At 34.6% G+C, this 22,372-nt stretch overlaps 1 protein-coding gene across 1 annotated transcript in view; it reads left to right on the top strand.

The window, feature by feature from the left end:
- The first annotated feature begins 311 nt into the window (after positions 1-311).
- Positions 312-22,372, top strand: part of LOC150097574 (actin-binding protein IPP-like) — a 49,187-nt gene continuing 27,126 nt past the window's right edge. The window contains exon 1 of the mRNA XM_090407600.1: positions 312-363. The gene's annotated coding sequence lies outside the window, so the exon portion shown is untranslated. The remainder of the gene's footprint in view (positions 364-22,372) is intronic.

Below are 22,372 nucleotides of genomic sequence, written 5' to 3'. Positions count from 1 at the left end.
ATCGTCATTGTAAGCATAGAAAGTCAGCATTTTCCGTGCTGTAAGCTCAGCTGCTGTCCAGGATTCTGTCTTATCTAAGATTCTTATCCTTAAGTTCATCCGTAACTGATGGTTTAATGGACACTGTGATGCAAGATTAATAAGGCTTGACAGAATTAGAGAAGAATTGCTGAAAAACACGCTTAGTTTGTTGTTAGCGAAGTCAGCGTGTTTTCCAGCTAACTGACTTCGTTAACTGTCAGAGAATAAGTTTCCCATTGAGAAACAGCTCTTGCAATGTGAAACAAAGAGCTGAGGTCACCTGAATAAACTGTATGTTTATCGACTAGTCATGCGCACACAAAATATAGCAAAGTTGAGCAGGTGAGTTCATTTTTGTTCTCTTTTGATCTTTTTTCCCTTTTTGTAAGAGAGATCGCAGAAACAATTTCAGTTTTTGTTTATTAAAAAATCCGATTTATAATTTCTATTATTTTTTAAATCAGAAATATGAAATTTAGGGTGTTTACTGTTATAAATTAATACAATTCTAGCAATAAAACAATAGCAGTACTGTAGTCGTCTGTGTTCACGCGACCGGCTTGCCTGTTTTGAGGGAAGAACAACTTTCCACCTCCGTATGAGACCGGTTAACTCACCTTTAGTCTTAAAATATTCCTCACGGGAATCGAACCCAGGTCTTTCCAACCAAATGGCTTCGTCTAAACTGACTGACCTAAGGAGGCTTTTTCAGTTGACTATATCGTTTTAAAATTTACTTTTGATGCTAAGACAAGGCGAGGTAGAATCTGATCATTACTGATAGTTCAACTTACAGCTGTGTAGGAATGTGAAAATGAAAAATCAAAAGAAAAAAGGATAAGATGAGATTGTCTAAGTTAAAAATGTATGAAAACAAAACTAAAGGAAAATTAGAAGAAATTTCAACCGAATCTTAAATTGGTTGGCACGGGAACTAATTTCTATTTTTTTACAATGTTATCTTGATCAAAGTACTCAAAGGAAATTATTTTGCCTTTATTCTGATTAATTTTTCTTAAATTTCCTTGAAAAGTTAAAATAAATGAGAAAAACGCAATACGTGAAATTTATAAATTATATCAATGATATAAATACAACTAAGTAATCAACCACCCTCAGCTGTATATGTGTGTGTGTGTGTGTGCGCGCGCAGCTTATTCAGTCTTCCCATTTAACATTCATTCGTAATCAACTCTCAAAGACAATAACTTTCCTTAAAAACACAATACAGTGTCTCTCTGCTACAATAATTCAAACTGGATCACAGTTACTAAATACAAGTAGCTGGGATGGTGTACCATGCGGCCTCGCTACCTAAACAAGGCTGCTTTAATATCTGTAACAGAATTATTTCTAATTAAATATATCACTGATTAGAGATATTTAGTTATATTATACTTGTATTTATTTATTTTTACTATTGCTTATTATTTAAATTGTTGCTAACGTGCTAACTTATCCTCGTTGCCTATCAACTCCGGTCTCCTACGTTTTTTTTTTCTCCCCTAGGTACTTGCACTTAAATTGAAGCGAACTTAATCGAGAGGTTAATTCAATATGACAGCAGGAACTATAGCAAGTTCTTCTGTTTTATGAAATGGCAGAAAAGCCAATATCCTGCTGTAGAATGGTGCTTCCAGTTAATTGCAATGATTTACACCTGAGTGCTACGCACATTGCGACGTTTATCATTAAATTAATGTCGCGAAACCCTTCATTACATTTTAAAAATGGCATGTTTCTTCGCTTCGCTAATTTAGGACGATGTTGCTGATGTTACTTGGTGAAATATGACCTAGAAACTAAGTTAGAAGTGCTTCCGCTGTGATAGATTGACTTCAACATCGCTTTTCTGGTTTTATTAAAGATGTGCCTTCAAGGTTAACAGTGATGTCTTTAATAAATTCAGGAAGACCTTGCGGAAAGGGAACAACTTTGTGAGTGTTTTGAAGTAGCAAAAGAATAGTTAAGTCTCGAGTAACTCGAGCGATCTTTCAGTCTCACTGGTTATTTACTAAATACTTCCATGAGTCCAGTTTGAACTGCTACCACTTTGAAAGCATGTAGGTCTATTTATCTAAATAATAAAAAAAAGTGCATGCACTGTAATTACAGCTTCTGCCTTAGAAATAATTAACTTAACGTATACGTAATTTTTCTTTAGGTGTAATTATTCTGACTTCGAATTAAAAAGATACTTCAAGAACATGCGCGAGTTAATTAATTTACCTAACATAGTCTTAGTTTCCCGTTGTTAATCTTTACTAACATAAAATAAAATATGAAATGTGGATGTCTCAATTGTCTGCACTTGTGGATAGAGAGGTGAAAAGACAAATTGTTCTTTGGAAACTCGTTTTTCAATTTTCAATCCGTAATGCCCTCTAGAAGTGTAGCACTCTGAAGTCCATACTTGCTTGTTCTGGCATGCATTTTTGTACTTGAGAAGAAGGAAAAATTTATCAAAAAAATCATACGCAGGTTCATTCATAAATTATTTAAAGCTTTCAACGACACTGGGTATCAGTCATTCTTTTATGCTAGCTGGCTTTAAGTCCATTACATTATCACATGCGGAGTATTTCATATGCATGCTGCTAAGTGTTGACAGTTTTAAATTTCTGAGTGTATGAGGCCCATTTTCTTTTTTATTTTAAAATCACAAACTCGAAAAACGATCAAGATGCAACTTTTAATTGTGTAGGGTTTAAAAAAAAATGCTCCCCTTATTCTTCTGTCTTTTATAGTTCCAAAAATTCATTTTAAAATAAAACCTTAATATGCGGCTTTTTTCGAAAAATCTACGGAATCTCATATTAATATTTTATATACATAATACTACATCTTTATATCCCACATTCCTTACTGATATTTATAAACAAATAAACAGAAAAAAACTATACATGAAAAGAACAATATGTCAAGTCCCGATCTCAACTAATAGAACACTTTTGAAAAGGACTGAAACCCGATGATGAACAGGTCACGTCGCCTGATAATAGGTCATGTTGAAGGAACAATGGTCTCAAATACCTGACTCATATCACAAAGTAGACCCCGCACGAGATATATGTAAAATATAGTGCTGTTTTCGACATAGTCTATATGGCACTTTGAGGAGGGCGGTAATGGACAAGTATATAGATCTAAAAATTGACATTACTTATTGCCAGTTACTTACTGCTTATTGGAGGCGTGAAGTAGCTTAAAGTTCTGTGTTAGATTTGTTACAGCAGGGTTTCTGGATTATCGACTTAGCTCACCCAACGGTACTAAGACTAATATACTATGGTTTATTTACGACCTTTAGTGGGTATCATTCGCATAAAAATTCACATACAATAAACTGTAATGCTGCAAATACAAGCGATTGATTGCATTTTATTTGACGCATTATTGTTATTGCGCTACTTTTATTTTCTTTTACTTTATTTTTATTTTGAAAGTTTGTGACCAACGTTTTACAATCGTGACTCCATCGCTATTTTGTGTTTTACTCTAACATTCGTTTAATATGTTAGTGCTTACCAGTGTTCCGACATCTATTTGCGAAACTTTTCCATTGGCTTTAGATTCTGTTTTAAGAGCTCCATGTAAACATCGTCCACATTAGTATTTTTCTTACTTATGCCCTTTTCTAGGATAACCTTTCTAGATCTTATCAAAAAAAGATTTGTAATTTTTCTTCCTTTTAACACACCCACGAATTGTCTTGGTGAATGATTTGTTGTTAGCGGAACTCTCTCTAGTCTAAATGTTTCAATGTCACCTTAGCAACGATTTCCTTAAAACAGTTTGTCGAATGATTATTTTCTGCATTATATTCATCGACCATGAAATGTGGAACGTAGCATGCAATTTTATAAATAATAAATATATTAAAATAACATTGATTTATAAAATTTATTTCGAAAAAGTCTCGATTGATTCACGCACTTCTTACCAGATTAATTTCTTCTCTTTTCATGAGACTTGCGACTTTTCAAGTCAGATTATTGGAAAGCTATAGCCTTCTGTAGTTTATTTTGATTTTAATAACTAATTTAAAATGTGTAATTCGAAAGGGAGAGAGAGAGAGAGAGTAACTTCAAACTTTAAGCTTATAAACGCTAATCGGAATGGTTATTGTTACATAAGAAGTATGTGAACGGGTGACACTTCTTGGTTTTTACTAACAATCTTACAACAATCTACGCGGTTAGCTGTATTCGCAACCATATGCTTGGGGAAGGAGTGTCCTAGGTTCGATTCTCATCGAAAACGTGAGGAACTCAAGGATCTTCCTCAGCCATAGCCAAGTTAGCCGGTCTTGGGCATGGACAGCAGGGTTTTTTCCACCAGTTTATCTGGGGTTTTTCATCCCACAAGCAGGCAAACCAGTCCCGTGAACACACAGGGATTACAGTCATGAATATCGCCCTTAGGGGATGCAACAGAGTGGCGAACCGGCTGCATTAATTCGCCAGTAACCCTTCATTAGGAGGGGACTCAACCCGTCCTATAGGACGGATGAGAAGGATAGGATAAATTAATGATTTTGTTTCCGGACTATTATTTTGTTTGCTAAATGGATTAGATATACTTGGACGATGCCTTTTGGTTTCAGAGACTTGGATTCGAACCCCATCAGGACACAAAGAACCTTTCAGGTTTTTTTTTCAACTGAAAGTGAATTGACGATCTTATACGGGTGATGGAACGGGTTTCCCCTCCAAGAAAATCGGGTATTTTCATCTCTCACACAGTTACTGTGCGACCACAGATGCGAGACCCTTCGACACTTCTGCGCATGTCAGAATCCATTCCGATAATATGGTAATGGATGCGTTTCGTGGGATGAGCGCTCGTATTATAAGTCGGAAAATTAGTTTTTCTTTTATTAAAATTTTAGTTAAAGTGGTAACTATTTTGCTTGTACAACAGTTGGAAAGTTTTACGTATAAAGCACGTGATCTCGAGTGTTGGTAACGAATTCGTACATCGCCTTATTCCTTTCTCCTCTTCAACATGAATTGACTCTTCTTGGCAGATTGCCAGACGTGGGTCTCGGATCAGTGGTCGGACAGTAAGAGGTTATGCTAAGACTAGTATCACATGCGTTAGTTGTTAATTCAGTCTTAATTCCTAACAGCACTATACAATAATGGAGAGGGAGTGCGATTTATTTATCTGTTCAATTGTTTAACAAGAACTGTAACACGACTTGTTGATTAACAGTTCAAACGAAATAAGTTACTGCATCGCTCCGAAACCGATCGTTAATCTTACTCGCTGCCAATCACATCAGTGAATTAGAGCGAGCTTGATTTCGTCCTTCACTTTCATTGTTTGATTGTCATTCTTTACAGCGAATTCATTTCTTTTATTCTCTTAGCTTTACTATTAAGGAAACGGAACCTTGCTCCTTATATCGATGTATTTCATCACTTGTGAACTCTCTCGTTCTACTGTATTTTGTTCAGATAGTTGTATGGAAAAAAAAATTCTAAATAGGCGTAACTTTTTTTAGCTGATATATCATAGAAGTTCACAACAAATTTCACTCGATGCATTTTTGAAGAATAGGAGCTGCATTTATTGCAGTCAGCTCTCTGTCTGCGCGCACTCTCAGTTTCAACAAGATATTTTACAACACACGTTCTCCTTCATTCTGTGTTTCATATAATATTTATTATTAATTATTTACTCGGAATGACTTCGTTGAACTTATAATAGCAGCGGTTAAAGAATATACATGTATTTTTGTCTTGAATAAAAGTAAACATTTTTACATATACCATAAAAGTACCACAATTAGTGCTTTAATGTTATCCATTTGAAAATCACATGATCACAGAAATTAAATATCTTAACCAAAAAAAAAAGTTATTAATGAATTTTATTTCTGTAGAGCTATCGCATGGATTTTATATTCAAATAGTCAGCTGAGAATGGACAATAATATTTAATGAAGTTATTTCTATTGATAGATGTTTACGCAGAGTTGGACGTTATTTATTTTTACATGAAAACATTGAAAAGAAATTCATTATATGACGATTTGTTCGTATATAAAATAAATAAATAAATAAATTGCTGGGAACGTTCCGTACCGGAGAATTCTCTGTCCTTTTATTTTATCAGTTTTATCCAGTGTTAAAAGTGGGGTAGGGGAATGTGGACCTTTTTGTTATGGATTACATTTACTTTGCCATCTGTCAGCTACGTGTGTCCTTGTCCCAGAGCCGCGAAGGTGGATAGTCACGCAAGGTCTGAGACGGCTTGCAGAAGGGCGCAACGAGTGAATTTTAACTATTTAAGAGTTATAATTTATGACCACTTTTAATGTCAGAGAATTCTCCTCTCCCTGGTATATATATTTTTATGATGCATCAAGTCGCGGGCGTTAAAATAAAATATAAAACTGACCTTGAACACATTTGATAGTAGTTACATGTACTGATGCTCCCAATATGCATATGAGTAATTGTTGGTCTGATTGCAGAGTCAGTAAATGGCCTCTCTCTCTCTCTCTCTCTCTCTCTGTCTCAAGCGGTGGGTCAGAATCCCACTTTGGCATGGATGTTTATGAATGTCTTTCGGTAGCAGATAATTTTCATAGATTAGCGTGCGACCATTCTGCGGTGGTCGCACCAATAGTTGATCTCTATAGTAGGGACCTCAAATATCTAATCCTTAATCCAGTCACAATGCTAAATAGCTTTACAGTTTCTCGTGTATGGCCTTCATGTCTGCTTTTGCCACCTTAGATCTTCTAGCAGAAGGATAATGATAATAATAATAATAAAACATTCATCCTGATGATGTAATTAATAAATTATACTGTTAAAACAAGAAAAAAGTATATTTTATTGACTATTAATAGCACACGTGAATATATACACTTTTAATTCGTTTTGTTTCTTTATTCAGATGGTAAATAAAATTAAAATAAAAACACGGGCATGGCGAGTGAAGAGATTCGATTGAAAATTCCTTACCCGACGTCTTTCTAACCAGGTGGCACTGTATTCTTAGCTTCACCCCTTCCACACAAATGTTTTTCGCGATTTCGTATTTTTAAAGGTGAAGATCACGACATATTTAGAGGTCCCATAAGTTCACAGTGATGCTAATAATAATGCAGAGCCTCCATAGCGTAGTCGACTGCCACTGTAATAAATGAATGCAACTCTATTCATCTAATGATTGCATCACTATTATATTTGTAATGTCACTTAAATATTCCTTGCTTACTTCCTTTAAAATTTTTGGCATAGTTACATCTAGGATCTGACGCCTGGTATTCGATTTGATATTATCTGGAGTAGTTTTATATATATATATATATATATTTTAATTCGCTCTGTATCAAAATTGATTGAAAGTTCAGATTTAATTTAGCTTACTACCTAAATTAGGTGAATTTCGTTATCCTGGTTATTATTTAAAGTCTTGAAGTAGTCTTGAGAAAGTTTCGTATTTTCTCTCTAGACTATATTCTCGGATTATGGGATTCACTTAAAGAAAATTAAACAACCACAAGCTTGTGAAAGAATGCATTTTTTTTTTAATTGCACGCATTATTAAGTATTCAGTAATACTTGAATACGAATAAAGCACAAGTAAGATCTATTATACCAACAAGAAGGACAGAATAAGTTGTGTATTCGATGTTACGTCAAGTAAAAATTGTCAAAATTCACTTTTCAGAAAAGCAAGCGTGCTCTAATCTGGAAACTTTTTTGTATGACTTACTTTAAGTATTAAAAAGCTGTAAAAATGTTCAGAGTACTTATTGGCATTCACTCTTAATTGGAATTTTTTAGACGTTATTTTATCCTTTTATTTAGTTTATTTTTTAATACAACAGTTTCTTTATTTTGCTGTAAAGTTTATAAATTTACTCTTAAACTAGATTAAAACCCCTTTTGTTTATTTCTTTTGTTCAAATGCCATGAATTTTTTCATAAAATATTTCTAAATTAATTCCACATGACGTGTAATTGTTTTCGCCTTTGAGAAGTTCTTGCCAACGTGTTCTCGTTATGATTTTTAAGCCTGTCGAAATAAACACCTACTTATTGTCCAACAAGTTAATTTTCTTATTCTATTCTATCCAAATTTCCTACATCTTAAATTATAAGCATTAGCTTCACAGAATAACGCCATTTAATCTGGGCCAATTTTAAATTTTAATCTTTTATAAATTTTATTTGTATTTAAATTCAGCTGCGCAACCATATGCCTGGGAAAGGAGTGTCCCGGGTTCGATTCCCGTCGACGACGTGATAGCCAAGTTAGTCGGTCTTGGGCATGGACAGCGGTTTGCCGGAAAACGGTCCCGTGAACACACAGGCTACAGTCATAGGAGATAGTACGGCAAGGAAGGCAACAGGAAACCACCTTGCCTCATAATCATCCCCCTAATATGGTAGCATATACCCCCCCCCACTACCAGCAGTAGGGCTGAGGGAATAGAATAGAATTAAATTGACGTCAAGGTTATCATGGATGCGAAGTGCATATTAAAATTGTAATACCATTGATATTACATTGAAATATATGATGGATACGAAGCGTATGAGGATGCGTATTTGATCCATAATGGCCTTTAAGGTGGTTAAATGACATTAATTAAAAATGATAAAGAATGATAGAGATAAACATAATACTTCTATTTTTTTTTGGCAAAACACTTCACTCGCTTCAATGACAGTACTCTAACTAAAGGGAAACCATGATTTGTGGATAATGTGTTTTTGATCTTTAATGCCATCTCCTTCCGTCCACAGTTGTGAAATCAATGTTCCATCCATACTAATTAAAACAGTTTGAGAGAGACTAATTACCGTTAATAACTACGTTCATTTTGAACACCACAATGGTTAAGTATGGATAACAAACTGAGCATTCCTTTTTTCACAACACGATCGGTGTGAAAGTTAAGCTAATACCTTAAGCCTAACACATAAGTCACCGCAAATCAATGTTGCATTGTTGGAATACTTGACTCATTTGACCTTACGGAGGACAAACGTTTCCCGTTTTATGGAAAATTTTCTGAAATTCTACGTAGCTCCTTCGTCCGAAATTAAAGCTGAAGGTTTCGTGCAAGAAACTAATGGTTGGATCCATTCCAAAACCGACACACACACACATCATTGTCTTCCGCTGTGGAAAGCATACATTCTCACCATGGCGTATGCTGTTTAAAAAAAAAAAATGATACGGCGTGTTTCCCAATAAAACTGGTGAAAACATGTAAAAGAAAGGAAGGAAGGAAACGAAGAGAATCACAGCGTCACTGTGCGGTAATGCATGCGGAAAGGGGAACTTCCACTTGTCATTAAAAATCTCTCCATCCTGATGCTTGAAGAACACGCACACACCTTTCTCCGAGGGGTGTTTCACGACACATGTAGCGTGGATAATGATTCCAATCGATGAATGAACTGCTCGGCTCTAAGGCAATTCGAAAGATGGGGGAGGGAACCCCTGAACAATGTCCCTTTCCGTTCCTCTCTGAAACTCTCTCTCTCTCACAACGGACTAGTCTTCTTTTAATTAACAGTTTTCAGCTTGCCTGCACAAAGAGCCATTCTGCTATCTTTGTTTAGATGATAGACCCTTCTGATTCTGCGAGTCTCTTTTCATAGTTATAGAACAATTATTTTTAATCACAGTGGTGCATTGATAACGTCTTTCCTCCACATCCGACTTCAACGTTATTTTTAATGGCTTTTAAGTTAATAATTACAACATTACTTATATTTACTGCGCTTTGAAGTAGACAAATTATCAAAATTGACTTCTTCATTATGTTGCTTAATGAAAGTGATCATTATTGTTTAATTATGCATTAACCTTAGTCCACTTACGGTCTACATTTACTGTAGGTTTGCAACCTTTTCGTGAATGTGAGTTACAAAAAAAAAGTGTCAGTTGGTCACACTGGAATTTAAGAAACGGCGCATGATCACACATTAAGAAAAAAAATCGACACGCCATTTTTGGCTCTAATATATGTATATAAGTTGCTTTGTGAGTAGGACTTCAATTTAGAAACAAGTACTTTACAACCATGGCTCCACCTAGTGGCTATAATTAAGCCCACTTCTTTCTTGAGACAGATCTATTTATGAAGGTCCTGTGCACGCATCTGTTCTGTTTTTTTCACGAATATTTTCTTGCCAGAAATGATGTATGTTGATTACCATATTTAAAAGATGCTAAACATATCTTTGTCTTCTTTAACTATAAATACATATCTATAAAAACGACTGGTCTTCAATTGCGCACAAAAAAAAAAAAACTTTGGCAGGTGATACTTTCCTATCGGAATACGTAGCATATGATAGAGGGTCTAATGAAGAAAACAACTTGCATTTGTTATTTTAATGCACTACCGTAATTTTTTATTTGGCATTTAGATAGCTAACTGCTATTAATGAAATGTCCTTCATTTATCAAAAATTTTAAAATCACCTGCTTTATTTATCGAGTAGTACAGTTAACCATCTATGTTGGATAGTTTGTTTCAAATAGTTCTTATTTCAAATTCTTTTTTTTTGTAAGAAAGGCTCTGTAATTGCCATTTCTCTAGAAGAACATAACAACTTTTGATCATTATGCTTGCCACTCTAAAGAAAAATTTCCATTCTTTCCAAGGCATTCCGGTTTCAATCCTTTGTGATACGTGATAGTAGCTTGTTAGGGTCTTTGCTGCAAAGCACTTAACAGATGTCTGACGGTATACTTCTTCCCCCCCCCCCTTCCCCTAAACGTTGCTCTGTAATCTTGCAGCTCGCCGATAGGAATGCCTGAAGGAATAACAGTTTCCTGATAAAACACCGGAGACCTAAGAACTGTCTTTTTAATTAATTGTATGTCAAATTTCAAAAATTAAACTTCGGGCTAGACGTTCTTAAGCCGACGTACTTGGTTCTAAGATGTTATTAATGGTATATAATTTTGATAGCAAGGGAAAAGTGCCAAGAAGAAACAGAACAAAAAAACCTCTGTTCTCTGTTCCGAAAAGAGATTTGTGGACTATTTCTTTTATAATAAAACACGTAATTGCTGTTGCAAACCTATGTTATAAAATGATAGTAATATTTTCAAATCAGCTAGTATTATTATTATTACATGACACCTCCAAGGAGTCCAAAAGACTCATCGAGGGAGGGCACCTACTCTACAATTCTCTGTCTCCACCAACCGCAACTACTATCATCATCTACACTAACGCCATCTACCGCCCACCACCACCACTAGATTTTCACAGACAATCACAAACATCCATGCTTTCTTTGAATCCATGCCAACAGCGGGATTCGAATCCGCAGCCTTTTGGCTGGACATCGGATACGCTAACCACTCGGCCATCCAGGCCGACAAAAAGCCTTTCCCCGAACAGGGACTTGAACCCTCGACCCTTAGGTTAAAAGCCTAATGCTCTACCGACTGAGCCATCCGGGCACGTTTTGTTTAAGAGATGCTCCAAGTCAGCATGTATAAAATACTTAAATAATTTTTTTTCGATATAAACAATCAAAAAAATTAATAATTCAAACAGTAAATTATATGCTATTGGGGAATCATCTCCTTCGTATATTCTCCGACAGTCATTAATAATCGGGTATCTGTTATGAAACTCATAGTCATTTTGGAATAATGATTGTCCTTGCTTTTACATAGACTTTGTCTTTACTTCACGATATATTAAAAATATCTTTTTCCACTCCTTCAGTAAACTTTAAAGTGATACTTCTTTTTATTGACCCAAGCTAAACATTTGAAAACACTTAAAAAAGTGACGGCACCCTTTTCAAACTTTTTTTTTTTTGCTTTTAAACATATATTTTATATATTTTTGTCGCAATTGTAGATGTTGAATTATTTGCGAATATAAAATAAAATAAATCCGCTAACGCCATTTATTTTTTAAGGGGAATATACAAGGCCGTTTAAATCCTACCTTTTTTTGAAGACATAACGGCCAATCACTGAAGTCCAAGCGCATCAATAATTTTAATAGGTATGCTGCTGCCATCTCGTGGTTCCGAATCCTAACACTATACTGTATATTATTGTAGTCGATTTTCTTGAGTTGTGGGATTTAAAATCTCAGTTTCCGGGAGTATGAAAAACACTTTCCGTTCCACAGTTCAACTTACTCGGAAATCCGTCTAAAAAGGCTTAGAAAAGGCTTGTCTAGTTGGCAATTAAAATTGAACATAGAATGATCTTTCTTCGAGTAGCCTAGCGCTATGGATGCAAATGCCATTCCCACCGGGCTACACTCGCTTTAATAAAAGTTTGTTAATCGGCGTAAAAAAAAAAGGAAGGTTGTGTACTCTTTATCACAACCACATCACAAAGGTGATAAACTATAGTACATTAGTTCTGTGGATGGGGAGGGGGAATCTAGGGACTAAACATAATACTTTTTAAATCACTTCGGGACTCCAGACTTTCACGAATATCGATGCCTATAGTGGAATATTCGAACACATTGTTTTTTTGGTTAAAAATTGGAGATGCTGTTCACGTCACCCAGACTAACGAATTAGACAAGCCCTGATAAGCTGAAAATTGATGGAAGTTATCCTAAAAAATATAAGCGAGAAGAAATGATTTCCGTTAACTAAGTGTGAACCGATTTTGCTTGTATTACGTATTTATACAAAATGACAAAAACAAATGCCACAGCTACACTTCGTACAAATCGAAGGTCATCTTCCATTGATTCTCTTCTTATACGAATTCTGAATTTCAATGAAATTTTTACTCCAACTTATTTGCCGTAAACCCATTGTGGTCTCTTGAATTTCCTGAGAATTATTTGCTACGTTTTGATCATTTTGACGACCTGATGAACAAATTGATAATTTGATTTCATTATAATATGTACAAATGGAGAATTTTGGAAGTCATGTGCCTTCGAAGAAAGTTAATTACTTCTTGGCGGACACTCCATTGAGCCTGACACACATAATGGGAAGATGAGATGACATGAGGTGAGGTGAGAGTTTGCCACTGTTTATTGGAAGTAGTTTGCAAACAAGAAGAAAATTCCATGGTTGGGCTCTAGAGTAGGATTATTTATTTATTTATTTTTTGATCCCATGCATGATATTGTTTTATCACAATACGGTTCATAGAAGGACGGTATTGTCATAAAAGTAATTTAGTTATGTTTTTAATGTTCAGATTAATAATATTTCTATTACAGTAGCTTCATAAAAGACGAAATTTCTCCCTCCTGTTTATTTTACATTAATTATTTTTCAGATGTTTCTACTTCAAATCTTACGTTTTATTTTGTCGGTGTGCACTACTTACCACTGCCCAAGTAATGCGAATTTAGTGTTGCCATGGAAACCTAACATCACTCTGTATTGTTGCTTCAAACGAAACTGCTAAACGACACAGAGAGAACAAAGAGATTCCTGGTTTCCATAAAACAGCTTGTGTTGTAGGCGCTACATATTCTTCGGGAAATATAAATATATTTAAATATATTGGTCACACGTCTCTTGGATGCCAAAACAATGGTCTATCCATCTTACTGTAAAGAAGTTTTCTTATACCTCTTCCCAGAGGCGTCTGTTACGTCATATCTCTCTTAGTGTCGGAACAAAAGAATTTTTCTATAGTAATTCCCCAATCTCATGACGGGGTCCTAAGCGACCGAAATCAGAAAATAAATGGTTCGAAAAGATTTTAGAATACAGAAGCTTTACTAAAATTTGGAGGTGAACAAATTTGCCAGCAAACTTTAATTATTTCTCGCCGAGGTTACCTCATTTAGTTCCAAAATTAATTAGTCTTTAGTGTGTTATTTAGAAACTTAAGGAAATAATCTTTTGATCAAATGGACGATAGCTTGCGTCAGATCCGATGAGATCTATAATTAGTGGCATAGTGCCAACCTTTCCTTCCAACGCTGTCACCTTGACCGTATTAATGTTAGTTGGGCGACACAAGTACAAAAGTGTCATCTATTAGCTGGAAAGCATCGCAGGGTAGTATTGTCTTTCTTCCAATAGTCATCAACATAGTAGACGTGAAAAGACACGTGAAATTGATGGAACACCTGTCTTCTTACATTCGCTTTATTTATCAGTTATTTAAAAAAAAATTAATTAATTTTCTACAAGCGAATTTAACATTGATCGCTAAGCTGAGTCTAGAATTCAGAATTTGTAAGCAAAAACTACAACGTTTAGTAATAGTAAATATTGCATATGCTATTTTCCCCATCATTAACAACAGGCCATATTTATTTTGTTACTAAAAGCGCCTGTCAACAAAAACAAGAACAAAAATTGAAACGATAATTTTTAATTTAAACTATACTAAAAATTATAGAGAAAACTGGGTTAGCACATATACATTGCAAGCATATCTTTAATTCGTTTGTATATAATCTATTTAAAGATTTTTTCCCTTATATTAAGTTATTGTAAGGGAACGGCCTATTCCTCGTAACAGTTTTGACAGAAAAAATAGAGACATTCTTGAAGTTGCTATTTCTCAGCTATATGTTGGTAATATAGCTGAGAAATCAAGTAGAATTTGTGAGCCGAAATACGGTTTCTTGTCTTTTTTTCTTTTTTGTAGCATACTCTCTACCCAATCTTCTAGTAGAAATATAGAAGAATCTATAAGGGAGGGGATTTTCAACACTTCTCATAAACTCTTCTCAACCCTATAAACAAACACATACGTCTGTTACAAGATGGATATGTAAGTCATCAGTAGTTTACATTTCTGTAGTTTATTCTTGAACCTCCCTATTATCTTTATAGTTCAACATCTTCAAAGTGAGTTCCTTTACTGGCAAGCCGCCTCTCTTATTATTCCAAAGAAAAAGCCATGTGCCAAAAATTTCGCAATGTGACCTAGTTTTAGTATGGGAATTTATGGTGGTCTTTCAGAAAAAAAAAATTAAGGATACCTTGAATATTGAATGCATCTGCTATCGTCTAAGACTTATTTACTGCACCTGCGAAGAGAGAAAGAGAGAGAGATGAACTGTAGATTGTAGGAGCAGAAACTACAATCGAGCGTAAATTGACGAGGTGTATAAGTGAGGGTTGAGAAAAGTAGTGGGTCTTATAAGAAGAATGCCGATCATTATTCTTCAAGCAGAGGAGCCTAATAGCGATGAAGTAATTATTACTTTCGACAGTTTATAAAAATAAAATAATCATGAGATTTCGAAAATAATCTGAGTCACAGTTTTTTTTTTTTTTTACTTAACACACGTTTGTAAACCACTTAAAAACCTGTTGACGTAATTAAGTTACTAATGCACCTACTATATATTTTTATTCAAGGATAAACATTCGGTCAGGGAATAACTAGAAGGAAGAAAGAGGATAGGAGGAAAGTTTTCGAAAACTTGCGTTTGGCAATAAAAATCTCGGACTGCTCTTAACTTTTTTTTTCTACTTGTCTCCGTGGTCCAATTAGAAGAACGAAACAGTGAACATTTTCAACAGTGGTAGATGTATGGCCTCAGATCACAGTAGCATTTTTTTTTCTGTAAAAATTGGCCCGATGAGCAGAAAAATCATCCGATTAATACGTACAGTTGGCAACCATAATTAAATGCATGTTGTTGACTGACTGACTTCCTTTCTTGTGACTATTAGATCCAAATTAAGAATGACACGACCTTAACTTTGTGCGTTTATGAACATGGCTATTCATCAAACTAGTCAAAATATTGTTAGACTTCAAACAGTCTCTCTCTCTGTCTCTCTCTTCACTATCTGTGGATTGCTTTAATTTTACTTCGTTCTAAACTTAAAAATATTCTGTGTACAAAAATAAATAAATATTCAATTCACAGTTCAAACTCCACGTCCTTCTCTTTGATTCCATCTACCTCTGGAAGAATCTTCCTCAACTATTGTTCTTCAAGGATTAAAACTTTTAGCTGTTCAAAAAAAGCATGAACAGGTTCCTTCGTCCTTAACTACTTGTCCACACATTTTATAGGTTTTTTTTTTTTTCATCTTTTGTATAGAACACACCTACACACACACACAGCTAAACATGATTTCTGAACACATTTCTGTGCAATTCAAACCTTGAAGGATAGGTTTTTGTGTTTCTCTGCCACGCTTCCTTCTTGGTTACAATTGGTTACAATTGGCAAGTGGAATTAGCAGTGTCTTAATGGCCTTGTAATTAGATAGAATTTTCCAAAACATTCTGCAATAGTTTCCTTGATCTACTGTTTTTAGCCCTTTACAACTTTTCCCTGTGCCAGTTCTCTTCACAGTCTCACTTTTAATTTTATGTGAATTGTGCGATGCCCTCCACACTAAAATGTCCGGTGTAAATCATCATTGATCAATTAGATTCCATGTTTTTGATGTTCTATCATTTTGTGTCACACCATATGCATTCATAAATTGTTTATGCTAAATTTATGATCCTTTGCAAAATAAATTTGAATTCAAGTAAACATGCGCACAAATATTTCTTAAGGATTGCTACGAACATCATATTTATTAGACAATTTTATTATTATTTTCAAATGACGTCAGTTATACTACTTCACATTTTAAAACTTTCTTTCTGTTTTTGCCGTGTACTTTGTAAATACTGTACAGTAAACTCCCTATTTTGAAGTTCCCGGATATAGTGAATCACAAAGCAGATATAGGCACATTGTAACGCGCTGTACTGTACGAGTTGCAAGTCATTTCCTTTTAACAAAACGATAACGTTTTGGAAATCCACAGCGATATGAAAAATTCTACTTTACCACAAGGTTAGCATGGTATATTATTTTCATTGCTATGTAAATAGTTTGCTTGTGCTGTATATCCGATGGTCCTGATTTTCACTTTGCTAAAAGATACCTTTCTGTGTTTTGAAAAAAAAAAAAAAAAGTTCTTTCAATTAAAGAGATTAGTTCACACCCCAAGTTAGGATCAGTTTATGAGTAGCATTTACTTTCTTTTTTTGAGTGGGGTTGAGTTATTGTTAATTTTTTTAAATTATAATTCCTACAGCATTTGCAGAGTTTATTTAACTCGGTTATTGTGCTTTATGTTAGATATTATAATATCTTATAAGTTAATGTTATGATCATTTCTTACTTAATCACATATCTTTCAAAACATTGCGTATTTGAAATATTTATTTTTGTTAATGCAGAAAAAAATCAATTAACGCTTCCGTAGCGTGTCATGTGGATGATGCAGCATACGCTTTTACAGTAAAATCCGTGAATTCTCGTTTTTTTCCCCCCCAGATATTTAGGCTTTTCATTTCGTAAATAAACACACAGCCTGGCATGAGAATATAAGCATAGTCAATGGGTTAGCATAATATACATGCATCAACTGGTCTGAATTTAGGATGTTGGCGAGAAGGTATCTATCCTATAGACACCTTGTCTATGGGATAGATACCTTCCATGTCTCATCTACGCTACCTCCAAAAGTGAATCTTTGATTTAGATTCGCTCCTGGAGTTTGGGTCAGTGAGACATTATTTGATACCGGAAATAGAAAATAAACCTAATATAGGAAGATTTCTACGAAACCAATTCAGAGGTCAATAAACATTTCTGTTTGCTGTTGTTGTTTTTACGGCAGTGAAGAAATAGAAGAAATTCCTTGAGAAGGATACTTAATGTGGTAAGGTGATGATCACTTTAGAAACCTCAGTTTCAAATCGGAAATTCTGTTTGCATTCTTCTCAAGTCGATATTATTTCTTATCCATCCATTTCAGTAAGATTCAATGCCAAATCCAAATTCGTGATTTATTTTGTTTACTAAATAAAGTTTAATTCAATTAAACATTTTCTTCCATCCAATTTATCGTTAAATCGGTTAATAAAATAATGATCAGCATGTTTGATAATTCAAATTATATCATATGAATTAATTAGTAAATTGATTATTATCAGACTGTAGATTTTTTATTTATTTATTTTAATGCAGCTGGTTAGTTTTCGGTGCAGCAAAAAAAATCATTAAATTAATCAATTTAAAAAATGGTAAAGTGATTCCATATTGGGCAAATTATATCTGATTTAAGAATGTAAGGAAAAGATTTCTGATTTTAGTGAAACATAATACCTGCTCAGAAAGAGAAATACTTGCTTAATATCACCACCTTTTGATTCCTTTCCTGCACAGAAACAAAGATAAGCACTCACTGGAATGTACTTGCGATAAAGATAATGTCCTCTGCAGACCATCTCCCCGTAAGGAATGCCTTAATGGTGATCTGTGTTCTACGAACTGAATTCCAGAGACAATGATACGATCTCGTTTCAGCTGCTTCTTATTGGCACTCACAAGTTGCGCGAGTGTCAATAAGAAGCAGTTGATGAAAGATGCTAAAATGAAAACAGAAAATTGACCTTTTAAGAGGCAAAAGAAAACGATTTGAAAGTACAAGTATTTTGTTATGAAATTATGAAATAGTTTTGCCGTTTCGACAGCATTTTTCTCTTTTGCAAAATTTTTTGTTCTTATGGTCAGTTTGGACACTTAAGGTCGATTTTTTTTTTCATTCATAAGTTTTGACTCATTAGTATAGTTTTATGTTTTGCATTAAAGTTTGCATTAAAATACTATTTCTAATTTTCATAAGAGAGTAATCAATTTTCATAAGTATATTCGAATCAATATCAATTATTCTTTTCATTTTATTTCTCCCAAATTTTTTAATCCTCTTAAACTAATTTACTGATGACTTGCATTTCTTAGTAGGAGAAATTCCACGTCATCGAACACCTTATCTTTCTTTTACGATCGAAGAAGACAGCACCCTGACAAAGGATGCTGTATTTTACATGTGCCTCCAGTAAATGACTCTTTTATAAGATTATTACTTAACCTCCACACGAAATATATAATTACAGATAAGCCAAATGATAATGGGAGAAGTGTTTCCAAGCCAGACGAGATATCCTGTTTGTTCGCAATTGTGTGGGCTTAATGCCTGCCATTTGTATTTTGCATTTGACGGCCAAGGTCAGAACTCAAAAAAGAAAAAAAAAAAAGCAGTCATTCTTCTTCTTCTTCCTTTCTCAGTCGGGCGTACCTTTTAGACGCCAACTAGTAAGACTGAATAGATGTTAACAAAGCAGGGTGGATGAGAAGGACGTGCTAGCCATTCCCAGCTCATCCTTCACAATACATTTCAATAACCTCCAGCATGGTCAATGGAGATGGATCATATTTCTTCGTGTTCTTTGAGTTGAGTGACTTACCTTAAATGGTCTCATTTCGTATAAATAATTTATTATGAATAATTATAGTCATTAATTAATAAAGATAAGTGGTAGGGAAGCTGTCTGGCTGTTTGTTTTTCCGAGTAACAGGCACGGTATTTCTAAAGAGAAGAACGTGATGTTGCGGCTGAGCTGGGGAGGAGTGGAGAATTCAAACTTTTAAATAATTTTAAATACAGCGCACTTTTCTTTCTATAGGGGAAAACACTTTATAGCACAGTTTGTCTTTCGTAACATAAGTTTGAAAGCATAATCGAAAAACAACATTGCTTTTTAATTAAAAAAAAAAGAAAAACCTCCTTAAAAAATGTCCCGCTCCTCTGGTCGCAGGCTGGTAATAGCTTCTGTATGCTATCGTCATTATTTCATGGCTCAAATATCTAAGGTGGTTGTTTAATCTAAGCATTGCAACAAATTTTATATAGAGATAGTTAGAAATAAAATAATGCAATAATATATGTCACAAAAAAATTAATGGCTACCATTAAAACCTGTTGTAGAAGCTTATCATTATAATAAAACCACTTTTAAACTTCCTGTTAATTTAGATCAGGATGGCTGACCTTAATAAAGTGAACTAAGAGAACAGCTGATATAAATGAACGAGCGAACTAAAGGGATCACGAACTATCTTTAGATTGTGTTCAGTGATATATTATGATGATATTAAACCCAGAAGCAAACTATTCTCCATTCTACATCAGAGCAGACAATAGTCCATCGTTTTTTGTTGTTTTTTTTTGATCGACTTGAAGATATCTCTATGCATTGGTCATCAAACAAAATATTATATTAAATTAATGTTTATTTGTTATATTTTGTTATTCTCAGATAGGAAATTCATTAGTGTAACAATTTATTTAAATCATGCATATGATTATAAAACTCTGGTCTCGGTGTTTATACGTACTTTCAGCCATTTCTTCTTGTGTATATTTAAATGAACTAAACCGATCTCATCATCATCATTGGATAAAGTCACTATTTGCAATTTCCTCTTTCTTTCATCTACTAGTTTATGTTCGATAGAAAGGTATAAATTTAAAGTGTCCCGATAAGTCATATGCTATTCGGAATCAAGCATACATGGATTACACATATTGCTTGTCCCAGTATGTGTAATACTGGGGCAAGTAGGCTACTTGTTTGTCAAGTGGCGAGTAAACTCTGCACTTTGAAAGCTTCATTTTTGGGCATTTATTTCGGAATATAGTGTGAAAATGGGAATTAACATCAAACAGTTATCTAAGTTGTAAAATTCAACACTTAAAAGTCTTTTTTTTATTGCTTTTAAATTCATAAAGTCAGTGCACTTTTGTTTCATGAATACTACATCTATAACCTTGCTTTTCTATTTACTTAAGAATAAATTTCAGCTAAGAAACCTGCTCATAAACTTATATGTTGCTAAGGTTAAAATCAAAGGGTAACAAGGATGCTAGGGGTCATTCATGTCAGCATTGACGTGGGATTACTAAGATAGGTGCCTAAAGCCATGCTGGCGTGCAAATCTGGTAATGCTGGTTTTGTTCATAAGCGATTCAACTCCGTTCCTAATAAAAAAAAAAAATAAAAAAAAAACATTAAAAATCGCCCCGCTACATTTAATTAAACCCCTTAGCCTTTTGAGTAGGTAGAGCTTAATATAGAAGTATAAGATTCAGGTGGGCAGAAAGAATTCAGTCTTTAACATAGATAGCTCTTGAGACAGACATGTCTGTCTCAAGAGTTCGAAAATTTGCTTAAACATATTTACTTTTCTTCGCCAAGATCACATTCTTTCATGGAGGTTGATGTAGGCGAAAGCTGCAAAAGGAGTTTTAGAACAGAAACGTACATTATATACCTTAATGAATAATTTAAAATAAAACTAAATGATATTTTAAACACAGACGTATATTGATTAATTCATCTGTTTCCACTGTAAAAGTATTTTTACTCGCTTAGCTGTAATATTTTATAGTGTGAGCGATGAAGTTCTCTTCATGCCAAATGCATCCCTCCGGTAAACAGCCTATTTAATTATTCAGCTGGCGACATAACAACCAGGATCTGTTTATGTTGTAAAGCTATGTAAGAATTGAATAGCCAGCAACCGATAGATACTAAACAAGCATATATAACATAGTGTAAAAAAAGTGTTAATCAGATGTTGTTGTTATTGGAATTACGCCGAGGCCCTTAATTGCTATATGACTATAAAGTACAGGGTGTTCGGGATAAATTTGACAGTTTCGTAAGGAAAAAGAAAATCTTCTTTGTATCTATTATATTTAATGAATTGACAAAAAAACATTACAGGCAGAGTTAATTACAATACTATCAACAAGATTTACTCAAAATAACCACCATTAGCATCGATCACAGCTTTAATTCTGCTTCGGAACCTCGAACAAGCTGATGCTACAGTCTCCCTGGGAAGGGCCGCAAAAACTGTTTTAATTTTATCCATTAACTGGGCTTTTGTATTACTGGAAGTGCGATTGGTGTCTTTTTCAACTGCGCCCCATACAAAATAATCCATGGGGTTAAGGTCTGGGGAGTTTGGAGGCCAAACATTTGGACTGGTGAAGTCGTAGAAATTTTCAGACAACCATTTTTGACTTTTCCCAGAGGTGTGGCAAGGGGCCGAATCCTGCTGCCATACATACGGCCTACCATTGGCTACCCTTGTTATCCAGGGCTTGACTACAGTTAGCAACTCCACGAACAAAGCCCGAATTCCAATGCCAGGGTTCTTCAACACCTGTTCCTGCAGATTTGCGAGGAATTCTGCTGTACGAACGCAATCAGATCGTCTGCTAGGGATCTTTCTTCTTGCTACATCCTCGTAGTCACCATTGCAAGTCTCTAGTTCATGCCTGATTGTTTTTACTGTATTCAGGGAGCATTGGGCAGCAGTCGTAATATCCTTATTTTGATGGCGGGCACGAATCATCATGATACAAGTTATTCTCTTCCATGATTCAGGTGGGTTCCAGCTATCCATCCTTTCTGACATCTTGTATATGAATGAAGAAGGGTCCAAACTTTTAAATGAAGAGAAGTGTGTGTTAATACATGTAACTTACGGAAAAATATAATTAATTATAAA

This window comes from Typopeltis vanoorti, chromosome 17, assembly GCF_054136105.1.
Source record: "Typopeltis vanoorti isolate ZY-2024b chromosome 17, IOZ_Tvanoo_1.0, whole genome shotgun sequence".
Classification (NCBI taxonomy): domain Eukaryota; kingdom Metazoa; phylum Arthropoda; class Arachnida; order Uropygi; family Thelyphonidae; genus Typopeltis; species Typopeltis vanoorti.
Note: the sequence above shows the minus strand (reverse complement) of the source record. Positions and strands in the feature narration are given on the sequence as shown.